At 45.3% G+C, this 16194-nt stretch overlaps 1 pseudogene; it reads left to right on the top strand.

The window, feature by feature from the left end:
* The first annotated feature begins 8509 nt into the window (after positions 1-8509).
* LOC142750524 (olfactory receptor 5G9-like) lies at positions 8510-9467 on the top strand (annotated as a pseudogene).
* The last annotated feature ends 6727 nt before the right edge of the window (positions 9468-16194 follow it).

The raw sequence follows: 16194 nt of genomic DNA, 5'->3' as shown, positions 1-16194 counted from the left end.
TATTTTATTTTGCTCTAGAAGTAAACAAACAATATAGTGTGATATAATATAATAAAAAAGATAAAGTATAAAATATAATATCAAACACAAAACATTATGGAATATATCAAATATATATTTTTGGATATTGTAATATTTTATTCCAGTATTATTTATTAGCAGAAATCTCCAATATACATTATTGTAGAACGCACATAACATACTGTACATTGTATCGCTGAGGGAATTAAATGATGACGTTTCTTGATTCTTCTGTATATAACGGAGCAGAATCCTTTCTTCTTGTCTGTGGAATATATAAGACGTGAGGTTATTATTTTGTGTCCTTTTTATAGAGGAAATATTACACAAGTGGCGTAACGAAGCCGGGGGGAGATTCCACTAATGATCTCTGGTGGGAACAGTTATATTCTTAAAACTGGATTTTAATAAATCATAAAATAATAATCTTGAAGTTGAATAGGCAAAAAATTCCAGATATCTTATTTAGCGTCCATGGCCGCAGACCGTCGGGATAACTCCTCACCCGGCGGCCGCAGCCATGAATCTGTGAGCGCTGGCCCGCATCTCCTCCCGAGGAGACGCCAGCGCTCACTTCCGCTCCGGTCCGCTTTAGTGCCCCCCTACACAGTATAATGTCTCCTAAGATCCACACACAGTACATTGGCCGCTGTAGTGCCCCTAGACGGTATAATGTCTCCTTAGTAGCCCCTACACAGTGTAATTCCTCCTTAATGGCCCCCACAGTATAATGTCTCCCCTCCCCTGGGTGCCACACACAGCCCCACCTTGTAGATAGTGCACACTGTAGATTGTGCCATACAGCCCCCCTGTAGATTGTGCCATACAGTCCTCCTGAAGATCGTGCCAAACAGTCCCCATGTAGATTCTGCAATACAGCCCCCCTTGCACATAGTATCATAAAGTCCATACCTCCCCCTTGTAAACAGTGCCATACAGCCCCCCACCTCCCCCCTGTCGACAGTGCCCCCCACCTCCCATTTGTAGACAGTGCCACCCAAACAAGTAAAACAAGAAATTTGTACTCACCTAGTTCCCACGACGAATGGAGCTGTTCCAGAACGCCGACGGGATCCTTGTGTAGGCCGGCGTGATCAAACGACATAACGCCGGTCTGCACAGGGATCCTGTCCCTGCTCCTGATAAGCTGCAGGCCGAATGGCCTGTAGCCTAATAAATGGAAGATCAGGGAAATACTTCCCTGATCTGTCATAAGATTCAATGTTATCTGCGTCTTAAGGATGTAGATACTTATAAATGTAGCATCGCTACCACTGTAGCAGCCATAGCGGCTGCTAGTGGCACCATTGAGCATGGGGGGCCTGACCCGGCGGGCGCCATCATGCCCGGTGGTGCTGCTAGCAGTTGATATGGCTGCTACAGTGGTAGTTACGCCATTGAAAAGGAGCGCTCGGTCGAAAAAGCAGCTGCAGAGTCGCCGGGACCTTCACAAGCACAAGCAGAAGAATGGAGCCAGCACAGCTTATATCTGATGACCGCAGAGATTACCAGCAGCGGGACCATCTGTGATCACTTTACCATCAAGAGTCCCTTCTAAGAAAAAGATATTTCCAAAGAGGACAAACTAACAAGATCTTCTCTTCATTAATAATCATTTCCATTTCACAGCCTCTAATGAGCGGTCTAGGGTTTAAGTGGCGAAAAAATTCAGACCGCGCTAGAGTGTGTTTCCAAAAGTTTTGTATGGACGGACGCGTTCCGTTATTGACTTTCGCCTGCACCGCCGTTGGTGCAAAGTGAAAACTGAAATCTTCAGGGAAGCGACCGACGTAGTTTCTGACTCCAGAAGTTTACTACTAAAGGTTTGACCTTAAAATTTGTACAGTTTCGTGACGGTGGCGTGCGCGGTTTACGGCCAGCAAAACGCTCCAAATGCATAGACGAAAACTTTGACAGTCGAAAACTGAACCGTGGGTCCGATTGACCCGATCATTTTGTCCATTTATTCACCTTGCAGAGCTGAACAATACGACAGCTGACTCGGTCGTCTTTTCTAAAAGGGGACTCCTGTTTTTTGCCCCATAAACATGGCGGAATTCCCTTATTTACAGCTAAATATCTACGGTTTTACCAAAATATTTCCGTAACCACTAAATGTGGAGTTACAAAACCTGAAACTTTTATACGTCACAATCTCCTGAGTATGTATGCCAAGACTAGTGATGATAGGTCGTGCAGTAAGCCAGGAAAATCCTCGTTAGCAATGCATGTTTTTCCACACGACTTCAATTTATTTTTATTAAATAATTAATATCTTAAAAACTAACTGTTAAATATCGCTTATATTTATTAAACATGTAGCCCTTGACAGTCTAACCTATCCTAGAAAATGTCAAGATTCTGAGACGCGCGCTTGGCCCGCAAAAACCTCGTCAGCAACGCCTGTTTTTACGCACGTTTACAATTTATGTAATGACAGGGATAGGAAAACAGACTAGTGAGCCCTAATCTACCCGCCACTCAGTCCCTGCCTACTTGCAACGACCCGCCCTAGGCGACGGGGTACAACTGGGCGACGGTCCCTACACTCAGTAAGTGCACGACAGACAACCAGACAAGGAAACACAGAACAAAGGGAAGCGGGGCAGTTGCCCACGGCAACACTGTGAGCAACACGAGTAGTAAACGAGCCGAGTCAAACCAGGAGAGTACGAGGTGCCAAACGCAGAGCAGGAGAGTAGTGAACAAGCCGAGTCAAACCAGGAGTGTACGAGGTACCAAACGCAGAGCAGAAGAGTAGTCGGTAAGCCAGGGTCAATACGAAGCAGGGACAAGTAGTTCAAGAAGCTGCAGCAGGGCCAGGAAACCAACAGAGAAGAATCACAAGCAAAGGAGGAACAGGAAAGGCAGGTATAAATAGACAGAGGGCGGGAGCTAGCTCCGTCTGGCCAGGCTGTGATAGGCTCTCCCACTTCTAAGCCTGCCATCCTGAGTGGTGGAAGATGGAGTCAGTCTCACAGACATAGAAGCAGGTGCAGACTGATTACCTATGGGCGTGGATACAGAAGCTGTGCCTGGCAGATCCTTAACAATTTAGTTTCAATGAAAAAATAATATCTTAAAAGTGAATCGCCTCAATGCCCTCATACTTCAGACACATGTAGTTGACACTCTGTCCTACCCTAAAAAATGTCAAGGGTCTACGTCGCATTCTTAGCCCGCAAAAGCCTCTTTAACAGCGCCTGTTTTACGCACAGAGTGCGTCATTTATGATTTAATTCTCGTAAATAAACTATATCGTAAAAAGCTGTAATTCAGGCCAGCACGACAGATGTAGACCACGCAGCGGGGCAAAAAATAACGCCTTGGATATAAATAATCATACCTATGGGCGTGGATACAGAAGCTGTTCCTGGCAGATCCTTAACAGTACCCCCCCTTTTATGAGGGGCCACCAGACCCTTTCTAGATAGACCTGGTTTATTGGGGAAACGAAGGTGCAACCTCCTGACCAATACCCCAGCGTGAACAACCCGGGCGGGTACCCAAATCCTCTCCTCAGGCCCATATCCTCTCCAATGGACCAGGTACTGGAGGGAGCCTTGGACCATCTTGCTGTCCACAACCTTGGCCACCTCGAATTCTGCCCCCTCAGGGGTGAGAACGGGGACAGGAGGTTTCCTCGATGGAGCCAAGGACGGGGAGCAGCGTTTAAGGAGGGAGGCATGAAACACGTCGTGTACTCGAAAAGATGGGGGCAACTCCAGTCGGAAGGAGACAGGATTGAGGACTTCAATGACCTTGTACGGCCCTATAAACCAGGGAGCAAACTTCTTGGACGGGACTTTAAGGCGCAAGTTCTTAGACGATAGCCACACCAGATCCCCGACCATAAACAAGGGGTTAGCAGAACGTCTTCTATCTGCCTGAGTTTTTTGTATGCACTGGGACGCCTCTAGGTTCTTCTGAACCTGGGCTCAAACTGTGCACAGTTCCCGATGAACAACCTCTACCTCGGGATTGTTGGAACTACCAGGTGAAACGGAGGAGAACCGTGGATTAAACCCAAAATTACAGAAAAAGGGGGAGACCCCTGACGAGTTACTGACCCGGTTATTAAGGGAAAATTCGGCGAGGGGAATGAATGAGACCCAATCATATTGACAGTCAGAGATAAAACACCTTAAATATTGTTCTAGAGACTGATTAGTCCTCTCAGTTTGGCCATTAGTTTCAGGATGGAAGGCAGAGGAGAAGGACAGATCAATCTCCAACTTTTTACAGAAGGCTCTCCAAAACAAAGAAACAAATTGTACCCCTCTGTCAGAAACAATATTTACAGGGACCCCATGGAGACGCAGGATGTGTTTGACAAACAAGGTAGCTAACGTCTTAGCATTGGGTAGTTTTTTGAGGGGCACAAAGTGGCACATCTTACTGAAGCGGTCTACTACAACCCACACCACCGACTTTCCTTGAGATGGAGACAAATCGGTGATAAAATCCATGGAGATATGGGTCCAAGGTCTCTGGGGAATAGGCAAAGAACGTAGTAAACCCGCTGGTCGGGAACTGGGAGTCTTGGACCTAGCACAAACCTCACAAGCGGCGACGTAGGCCTTAACGTCTTTAGGCAACCCAGGCCACCAATAGTTTCTGGCAATGAGGTGCTTGTTACCCAGGATGCCTGGTTGACCAGATAGTAGGGAGTCATGATTTTCTCTAAGTACCCTTAGCCGGAATTGCAGGGGAACAAACAGCTTGTTCTCAGGAACATTCCCGGGGGCTGAACCTTGATCAGCCGCAATTTCGGAGACTAAATCAGAATCAATAGAGGAAATAATTATACCTGGAGGCAAAATACAAGCAGGATCTTCCTCCGAAGGAGGGCTGGCCATGAAGCTACACGACAGTGCATCAGCCTTAATATTTTTAGACCCAGTCCTATAGGTAACCAAAAAATTTAATCTGGTAAAAAATAACGCCCATCGAGCTTGTCTCGGGTTTAGCCTCTGGGCAGATTCTAGGAAAACCAGATTCTTGCGGTCGGTAAGGACCGTTACCTGGTGCCTAGCCCCCGCCAGGAAGTGGCGCCACTCTTCAAATGCCCATTTAATGGCTAAGAGTTTGCGGTTGCCAATATCATAGTTACTCTCAGTGGGCGAAAACTTCCTGGAGAAGTAGGCACAGGGACGGAGATGAGTGAGGGACCTGGTACCCTGGGACAAGACAGCTCCCACTCCCACCTCGGACGCGTCAACCTCCACGATAAATGGCTCCATTTGGTTGGGCTGAACCAACACCGGGGCCGAGATAAAGCACTTCTTAAGGACCTCAAAAGCCTAGACAGTCTCAGGAGGCCAGCGGAGGAGATCAGCACACTTGCGAGTGAGGTCCGTAAGAGGCTTAGCGATGACCGAGAAGTTAGCAATAAATCTCCTGTAATAATTAGCGAACCCCCAAGAAGAAACTGTAACGCCTTCAGGGAGGCAGGTTGGACCCATTCCGCCACAGCCTGGACCTTGGCGGGGTCCATGCGGAATTCATGAGGAGTGAGGATTTGACCCAAAAATGGTATCTCCTGCACCCCAAACACACATTTTTCGGTCTTCGCAAACAGTTTGTTTTCCCGAAGGACCTGGAGCACCTTCCTGACATGCTCAATGTGGGAGGACCAGTCCTTGGAAAACACAAGTATATCATCAAGGTACACTACAAGAAATACCCCCAGGTAATCTCTTAAAATCTCATTTATGAAATTCTGAAAGACCGCGGGAGCATTACACAACCGAAAGGGCATGACGAGGTATTCGAAATGACCTTCGGGCGTGTTAAACACAGTCTTCCACTCATCCCCCTCTATGATGCGGATAAGGTTATACGCCCCCCGTAGATCAAACTTAGAGAACCATTGGGCCCCCTGAACCTGATTAAAGAGATCAGGAATCAAAGGAAGGGGATACTGGTTCCTTACAGTGACCTTATTCAAGTTACGGTAGTCAATGCATGGCCTAAGACCACCATCTTTCTTCCCTACGAAGAAGAAGCCAGCACCTACCGGAGAAGTAGAGGGGCGAATGTAACCCTTGGCCAGGCATTCCTGGATATACTCTCTCATGGCTTCACGTTCGGGACAAGAGAGATTAAATATCCAACCCTTAGGGAGCTTAGCTCCTGGTACCAAATCGATAGCGCAATCGTATTCTCTATGAGGAGGTAACACTTCGGAGGCCTCCTTAGAGAAAACATCAGCGAAGTCCTGAACAAACTCAGGTAGCGTGTTCACCTCCTCAGGGGGAGAAATAGAATTGACAGAAAAACATGACGTCAAGCATTCATTACCCCATTTGGTAAGATCCCCAGTATTCCAGTCAAACGTGGGATTATGCAACTGCAACCAGGGAAGGCCTAAAACCAAATCGGACGATAATCCCTGCATCAACAGTACAGAGCACTGCTCCAAATGCATGGAGCCAACAAGGAGTTCAAAAACAGGGGTATGCTGTGTAAAATAACCATTAGCAAGAGGAGTGGAGTCGATACCCACTACCAGGACAGGTTTAGGCAAATCAATCAAAGGCATAGCTAGAGACATAGCAAATTCCACAGACATGATATTAGCAGACGACCCTGAATCCACGAAGGCACTGCCGGTAGCAGACCTACCACCAAAAGAGACCTGAAAGGGAAGCAAGATTTTATTACGTTTCATATTTACGGGAAATACCTGTGCGCCCAAGTGACCTCCCCGATGGTCACTTAGGCGCGGAAGTTTTCCGGCTGCTTATTCTTACGCCTAGGACAGGTGTTCACTTGATGCTTGTCGGAGGCCCCGAGTTGCATAGGTACCCCCGAGTCTTCCGTGGAAGAACGAAGCAACGGAACCTCGGGAGGCATGATGGGGGAGTCAGAGGAGAAAACACATAAACGTTCACGTTGTCATTCCCTGAAACGTCGGTCAAGTCCTACCGCTAAAGCCATAACCTGGTCTAGGGAGTCAGAAGAGGGATAGCTAACTAGTAGGTCTTTCAGGGCGTCCGACAGACCCAACCTAAACTGGCACCTTAAGGCAGGGTCATTCCACCGAGAAGCTACGCACCACTTCCTAAAGTCAGAGCAATACTCCTCAACAGGTCTCTTACCCTGACGTAAGGTCACCAGCTGACTCTCGGCAAAGGCAGTCCTGTCAGTCTCGCCATAAATGAGTCCGAGAGCAGAAAAGAAAAGATCAACGGAGGAAAGTTCAGGGGCGTCAGGAGCCAAGGAGACGGCCCATTCTTGGGGACCTTCCTGGAGCCGGGACATAATTATACCCATCCGCTGACTCTCAGAACCTGAGGTGTTGTGCTTTAAATGAAAATAGAGCCTACAACTCTCCCGAAAGGAGAGAAAAGTCTTCCGGTCCCCTGAGAACCGGTCAGGCAACTTGAGGTGGGGTTCAAGAGGTGAGGTGAGGGGCACTACCATGGTAGCATTAGGCTTGTTGACCCTCTGAGCCAGGGCCTGGACCTGTAGGGAGAGACCCTGCATTTGCTGAACCAGGGTCTCAAGGGGGTCCATAGTGGTGTGAGGGACCAAGGTAGAGTAGGTATATGGGCTTGTGATTATGTAATGACAGGGATAGAGAAACAGACAAGTGAGCCCTAATCTACCCGCCACTCAGTCCCTGCCTACTTGCAACGACCAGCCCTAGGCGACGGGGTACAACTGGGCGACGGTCCCTACACTCAGTAAGTGCACAACAGACAACCAGACAAGGAAACACAGAACAAAGGGAAGCGGGGCAGTAAGCCAGGGTCAATACGAAGCAGGGACAAGTAGTTCAAGAAGCTGCAGCAGGGCCAGGAAACCAACAGAGAAGAATCACAAGCAAAGGAGGAACAGGAAAGGCAGGTATAAATAGACAGAGGGCGGGAGCTAGCTCCGTCTGGCCAGGCTGTGATAGGCTCTCCCACTTCTAAGCCTGCCATCCTGAGTGGTGGAAGATGGAGTCAGTCTCACAGACATAGAAGCAGGTGCAGACTGATTAACTATGGGCGTGGATACAGAAGCTGTGCCTGGCAGATCCTTAACAATTTAGTTTCAATGAAAAAATAATATCTTAAAAGTGAATCGCCTCAATGCCCTCGTACTTCAGACACATGTAGTTGACACTCTGTCCTACCCTAAAAAATGTCAAGGGTCTACGTCGCATTCTTAGCCCGCAAAAGCCTCTTTAACAGCGCCTGTTTTACGCACAGAGTGCGTAATTTACGATTTAATTCTCGTAAATAAACTATATCAGAAAAAGCTGTAATTCAGGCCAGCACGATAGATGTAGACCGCGCAGCGGGGCAAAAAATAACGCCACTGCAAAATCAAATTAGTACTAACACTGTGCCCGTGTGATGGACCAACGAGTATACTCATCATATGTTTCTAATCCTAAATCAGAAGTTTAGGATACTCCAGTCCCTATAATATAATAGTACAATATATTATATATTGAATCATTTTGCGTCTTCTGGGGTTTACTTATTTTTGCATTATGTTTATGTTGAATATACAGGGGAACAATCTGACGGTGGTCACTGAGTTTTTTCTCTTGGGATTTCAAGGCAGCCAAAGTTTAAGAATTCTAATGTTCTGTCTGTTCCTTGTGTTTTACGGTGGGACATTATTTGGCAACCTTCTGATCATCACCCTGGTGTCCATCAGCAAGAACCTCCACACTCCAATGTATTTCTTCATCTCACAACTGTCTATCAATGACATTATCTTAATCACCGATATTGCCCCTAACATGCTCCATATTCTACTAAATAATGGGGGGGCCATCACTTTTATCGGCTGCATGGTTCAGTTTTATTTTTTCAGCACCTCAGTAGCATTTGAATGTTTCATTCTCACAGTGATGTCTTTCGACAGATATGTGGCCATCTGTAACCCTCTCCGTTACACCTCTATTATGACAATTGCCTATTGTGTGAAATTGTCCATCACCTGTTGGTTGGTCAGGTTTTCCATCATTTTGATTGATATTTTAACAATATCAAGACTACATTTTTGTGGGACAAATATTATTGACCATTTCTTCTGTGATCTTCTTCCCTTCCAAGAAATGTCCTGTTCCGACATCTCTATTCTTCGATTAGAAATCTTTTTTTTTAAGTATAATATCAGTTATCACACCTACAATAATAATTATTTCATCTTATGCTAACATTGTATTCACAGTCTTAAAGATCCCATCTAATACTGGTAGACAGAAAGCCTTCTCCACCTGCAGCTCCCACCTCATTGTGGTCTCCATATTTTACTGGACTATGTTCAGTGTTTATGTGTTTCCAACAAAAGTAGAAACATTGAGCATTAATAAGATCCTATCCCTGCTCTACACTGTATTCACCCCATTCATCAACCCTATTATATATAGTCTGAGGAATAAAGGCGTTAGGAAAGCCATAAATAAAGCAATTCAAAAACATAGAACGCATGTTACTTAAATAAAACCTGAATATATTCCACCACTATTACTGAATTATGATATGAAATAAAGAATTATAGATTTAAGTTTACAATCATCTGAGAAAAATACATGCGAAAGCATTAAAATATTTCCCACAATATGAACGATTTTCTAATGGAAAAATAATTTATATAGTTGGAAATATGTTTTGTGCATGCGACTTTCTAATCTAACCACTTCATGACCAGAATTTCTTTCCAATTTTGCTTGATGACTATGAAGCTGCAGCCCCAAATGAGACGATCCACCGGGTTACCCTTGCCTGTGAATTAAGGTATATTCTGTCTAACAAATGAACCCGTCTTTGACCGTGACTTTGACCTCGACCATAGCATTGACTCTCTATTTCATCTTCATCTTGATCCTTTAAATTCGTGGCCTGGTACAATCTCATAATTTAGACCCCAGGCCATCTTCTGATTTTGTCTTCTCCTCCCTTTTGTCACACTCTGACTGCTCTCTTGATGATAACGCTTGATGATGATGGAGTGACGCTTCCCTATATGGCGTGTTCTGTGGAGTGACGCTTCTTTATATGATGTGTTCTGTGGAGTGCCGCTTCTCTATGACGTATTGTGTGGAGTGACTCTTCTCTATCTGACGTATGCTGTGGAGTGACGCTTCTCTATCTGACGTGTTCTGTGGAGTGACGCTTCTCTATATGTGTTCTGTGGAGAGACGCTTCTCTATCTGACGTGTTCTGTGGAGTGACGCTTCTCTATATGTGTTCTGTGGAGAGACGCTTCTCTATATGACGTGTTCTGTGGAGTGACGCTTCTCTATCTGACGTGATCTGTGGAGTGCGGCTTCTCTATATGATGTGTTCTGTGGACTGACGCTTCTCTATATGACGTGTTCTGTAGAGTGACGCTTCTCTATCTGACGTGATCTGTGGAGTGCGGCTTCTCTATATGCTGTGTTCTGTGGAGTAAAGCTTCTCTATATGATGTGTTCTGTGGACTGACGCTTCTCTATATGACGTGTTCTGTGGAGTGACGCTTCTCTATCTGACGTGATCTGTGGAGTGCGGCTTCTCTATATGATGTGTTCTGTGGAGTAAAGCTTCTCTATATGATGTGTTGTGTGGAGTGACGCTTCTCTAAATGATGTATTTGGTGGAGTGACGCTTCTCTATCTGACGTGTTCTGTGGAGTGACGCTTCTCTATCTGATGTGTTCTGTGGAGTGACGCTTCTCTATGACGTGTTCTGTGGAGTGACGCTTCTCTATGACGTATTCTGTGGAGTGACGCTTCTCTATGACGTGTTCTGTGGAGTGACGCTTCTCTATATGACGTGTTCTGTGGAGTGACGCTTCTCTATATGACGTATTCTGTGTAGTGAAGCTTCTCTATATGGCGTGTTCTGTGGAGTGACGCTTCTCTATCTGACGTGTTCTGTGGAGTGACGCTTCTCTATCTGACATGTTGTGTGGAGTGGCGCTTCTCTATATGACGTGTTCTGTGGAGTGACGCTTCTCTATATGTGTTCTGTGGAGTGACGCTTCTCTATATGACGTGTTCTGTGGAGTGACGCTTCTCTATATGACGTGTTCTGTGGAGTGACGCTTCTCTATATGTGTTCTGTGGAGTGACACTTCTCTATATGACGTATTCTGTGGAGTGACGCTTCTCTATATGACCTGTTCTGTGGAGTGACGCTTCTCTATCTGACATGTTCTGTGGAGTGACGTTTCTCTATATGACGTGTTCTGTGGAGTTACATCGATGGTTGTGTTCAGATAGCACCGGTATCTTTGGGTGCTCGAGGTAGGGTCCCAACCCGGATGTAGGTTAAGAGTTGTAGTCGGCACACCTTGATTGTATATATAATTATAGCATATCATGAGTTTGGAGAGCTGTCACATAATTCACATCATAACATCACATAATATGTCATATATACACTAGATGTAGTATAAAATATATAACTCGGTCAATCTTAACATAGTCATTCTTTACAAATATAATGCTATGAAATTGACAAGAAGATTAAAAACAATAGGAGGAAACAGTTGCATATATCCCAGGCACAGTCACCACACTGGGGGGAGCGCCAGATGACTATAGGGAGGTGGCTGATGTTCTAAGTAGTCGTACACATTCAGGTGTGTATAATTTTGTGAGCACATTGGATAGGCATGGTACCACTTGTCAATGATGATCTACGTAACTTGTTAAGGCATAAATATGAATACAGCGGGATGTTAGAGGAGAGCTTATTGTGGTGGAGTAGCAATAAGGGAAGCAAGGGGTGCACATGTCTTTATGGAACCCCTGATAGTAATCATGAGTACGGTCATTGAGCGCCTCTCCAGGTGATGGTCCCTTAAAAAGAACATTCTAGAGGTACATTTTATAAACCATAAACATCGCAGACTAGAAGGCATCACAGAAATAGGTGCAGGGCATACAGTATAAATATGACAAACGAAACAGACAAGGATTAGCTGTACAAGCGAAGTTCCACTAGTCCAAAAAAGGGGGGTATACAATGGAGTATAGACACCTCCATAAACTCTGATGATATGTTCCTTACCTGAGCCGTACTGGGGACTAGATCGATCTGAATCTATAATGCGTTGTAGCGCTGCTATGAATCGTATTCGGCGGCTTACCGCTCTTCATGGGCGCTGATAATCCCTGGTCACTTCCTGGTTTTAAGTGCTGTGAGGGGGGGCGTGTCTAGTTGGTTGGAACACATCGGCCAAGATGGCCGTGCGTTCCACCGCGTGTTGTTAGCAAGGCGTGGAACGCACGCTCATGCCCAGAGTGGATGGGTATCTCACATGAAGGGAGATCGCTGCCTACTTGTTGGGCACATTAAAGATATCAAAGACATGTTGTGGACTGGATAGTAGAAGGACTTTATAGTGGGGGTCTTAATAACCATATATGACTCTATTTTACGAAATGTTCAGCAGAGTAATGCTGAATTGTTCTATGGCGCCATCTTGCGTATGTGCCTGGTAGTACAGTTTTAGACAGATAGTGCAATTTTCAGTATTAGGTAGATAATGAACTGGTTGGCTCTAGTACGCCCTATTGTAAAAGGATACCGTGTCAATAGAGATGATACGTAGGTGATTGGAGTAAGGATCCCTTGTAGTACATGCAGGCTCAGAGGGAATCATCGAGTCTGGGATAAAAACAGATGCAGGTTATGTTAATGTCAATTATAGAATGACTGTATAATACATTTACACCTGGACAATGGGATATACATAGAATCAGGAAGGGTGACACATTGAGATGGAAAAACAGAGTAACAATTGAGGTATAACATCTTGGTTAACTAGCTAGTAGGTGGTGGAACGTCAAGTTTTCTAATATTGTTTATAGGGAGCTGCTGATCTCGTACTCCCTATTGAGACCCCTTGGTTCTAGTGTCTGGAGTTTATGTATCCAGTAGGCCTCTCTGCGTTTCAGTAGGTTGATCCTGTCGCCCCCTCTTCTATGTGCTGGAACATGTTCAATGACTTGGAACATGAGTTGATAAATATTGTGTTTGTGATGGGCAAAGTGTGCAGGGATGGGAAGTAGTATTTTGCCGCATCTAATATTGGACTTGTGTTGGCTGATTCTGTCTTTAATCCGTTGCGTGGTCTCACCTACGTAGGCTAATCCACAGGGACATTTGATCATATAGACCACGTAATTGGTGTTGCAATCGAAGTATTCTCTAATCGGAATACTCTGACCGGATGATGGATGGTGGATTTTATCCCCTTTAATAATATGGGAACATTGAAGACAGCTTCTGCAGGGGAAGGTGCCCCTCTTAGGTGTGCTCAGGAACGTCTGGCTGGATATTTTTCGGGATGATCCAATATCTGCCCTGACAATCTTGTCTTTTAGATTTTTTTTTATTTTTTAAAAAGGGTAAGAAGGGGGATTTAAATTCCATGATTTGTGGGTAGACTTCTTGTAGTAGGGGCCAATGCTTCCTGATGACGTGGTAGATCTTATAGGTACATGGGTGAAAGACATGCACGAAGGGGATGTGTTTTGGTTTGGCCTGGGTGTGGGGAACACTCGGTGTTTGGGCTGACTCCAAGACTACTGGGATAGCCTCTTTCTAAAAACTTCTTAGTCATGTTCTCAGTTCTCTCTCTCAGCAGTGATGGGTTGTCTACAATACGGTTTACCCGTGTATACTGCGATCTAGGTTGAGAATTTCTGGTTGCCAGTGGATGGCAGCTGGAGTAGTGCAGGAGGCCATTCTTGTCTGTCTCTTTAGTGTAAAGATCACTGCTGAGTTTGCCATGTGTATCTTTTATAATGGTTGTGTCGAGGAAGTTAATTTTGAATATGTCATGGCTCAGAGTAAATTGTAACTCTGGCCAGATGCTGGTCAGATATGTTGTGAAGTTGAGAAGGCTAGTGGTTCTGCCTTCCCAGAGGCAAAAAGATGTAATCTATATACCTTTTCCACATTCGGGCGTGTTGTCTGAAGAGGTTGTTAGGGTAGATGTAATGTTATTCCAGATGGGCCATGTAGCAATTGGCGTATGGGGGGCAACATTAGAGCCCATTGCCGTGCCTTGTAATTGTATGTAGAATTGGTCCTCAAAGAGGAAGAAGTTATCAGTCAGTACAAGATTGAGTAGGTCGTCACAGAGGTTTATGACGTCCGGATGTGACATTCGTATTAGTTAGTATTTCGTGTACTGCTCTCGTGCCCTTAGTGTGTTCGATAGATGTGTATAGGCTACAGACATCTAATGTCACCAGAATGGTCTCCGTGGAAACTTTGTCTAGTTTTCTGATATGTGCAAGAAATTCTGTGGTGTCTAGCAGATGTGATTTTGTTTTCCTGACTAGAGGTGTAAGTATTTTTTCTAAGAATTTGGAGATAGGTGAGAAGATATAATCAGTGGATGCAACTATTGGCCGGCCTGGGGGTTTATCAAGTCTTTTGTGGATTTTTGGGAGAACATAGAATACCGGTGTGATGGGATGTCTATTGGTCAGGAATGATGCTGTCTCCTGATCTATGGTACCTTTGGCTACGTATCTATCCAGAATGTCGGTGGCCCTAGTCATGATTCTACTTGTTGGGTCATCGTCAATGGGTTTATAGACTGACGCGTCACTCAGCTGTCTATACACTTCCTCCATATATGTGTTCCTATCCATGACGACTATAGCCCCGCCTTTATCTGCGGGTTTGATAATTAGATCCCTATCGTTGGTAAGGAAGAGTAGGGCTTGCCTCTCAACATTGTCTATGTTGGTCTGGCATTTGAAGAGGCCTAAATCAAAGTCGTGGCGGAAAATCTCCACGTCTCTCTGGACCAGTCCAATGAATGTTTCCAATGGCGGTGAATTTTTTGGGGGAGCGAACAAACTTTTGCTCCTCAGACCCAGTTCTTTCGAGGTGATCGTGGAGGTCACACTCGTCGTTATAGGACCCTCCGGTACTCGGGTTTCCCCCTTGTTGGAGAAAAAGACCCGTAGACGCAAGGTTCTGTAGAAGCGGTTTAGATCCATGTCCAGCTGGAATAGATCATACCTATAAGTAGGGCAGAAGGAAAGGCCCTTCTGTAGCAGGAGGAGTTCAGCTGGACTTAGTGATTTGGAAGAAATATTCACTACCAGTGATTGTGGGGTGCTAGTCATACCTGTGACCTTGTTGTCATCAGTCGACTTGCGTCTTCTGGTGCCGCCTCTCCTCGTCCTCTTCTTGGGCGTCTGCCCCTGCGTTGGTCTAAATAATGATGTCTGCCTTGGTTTGAGTAGCCAGGATAGTGGTATTCCGATCCTTCTCCGCCCGATCCGGACTGTGATGAGCCCGATGACTGGTATGGTGTTCTGCGTTGTGGTCGTGTAGATGTAAATCCCTCTTGCCATCTGTACACGCTATTCCTCAGATAGTCTTCTTGGTCTCTTTGAAATTTGCTTCTCTTGAGAGCTTCAACCTCGCTCCGATGGGTACTGAGTTTCGTTCTCAGTTTGTTGTCAAACTCAGTGAACTCTGAAGTGGATAGGGTAGCTTTCAATTGTTGTTCAGAGGCTGTGATTTTCTCCTGAAGCTCTGCAATATTCTTTTGTAAGTATGATACGGTGAGTGTCATAAGGTCAAAGGAGCATTTGTTGAGGATGTGTTCGAATTGCGTACAGTAATCTGGATCTTCTTTGAAGATAGTTGGCTTGATTGGTACGTCCTCGGGGACAAGCGAAGTTCCACTAGTCCAAAAAAGGACTAATGTTAATGTTTTTCATCTTCTTGTCAATTTCATAGCCTTATTTTTGTAAAGAATAAGGGTATGTGCACACACACTAATTACGTCCGTAATTGACGGACGTATTTCGGCCGCAAGTCCCGGACCGAACTCAGTGCAGGGAGCCGGGCTCCTAGCATCATACTTATGTACGATGCTAGGAGTCCCTGCCTCTCTGCAGGACAACTGTCCCGTACTGTAATCATGTTTTCAGTACGGGACAGCAGTTCCACGGAGAGGCAGGGACTCCTAGCATCGTACATAACTATGATGCTAGGAGCCTGGCTCCCTGCACTGAGTTCGGTCCACTACTTGCGGCCGAAATACGTCCGTCAAGTACGGACGTAATTAGTGTGTGTGCACATACCCTAACTATGTTAAGATTGACCCAGTTATATATTCTATACTACATCTAGTGTATATATGACATATTATGTGATGTTATGATGTGAATTATGTGACAGCTCTCCAAACTCATGATAT

This window comes from Rhinoderma darwinii, chromosome 3 (assembly GCF_050947455.1).
Source record: "Rhinoderma darwinii isolate aRhiDar2 chromosome 3, aRhiDar2.hap1, whole genome shotgun sequence".
Lineage (NCBI taxonomy): Eukaryota > Metazoa > Chordata > Amphibia > Anura > Rhinodermatidae > Rhinoderma > Rhinoderma darwinii.
The sequence above is the reverse complement of the archived record's forward strand: the minus strand, read 5'-3'. Positions and strand labels throughout refer to the sequence as shown.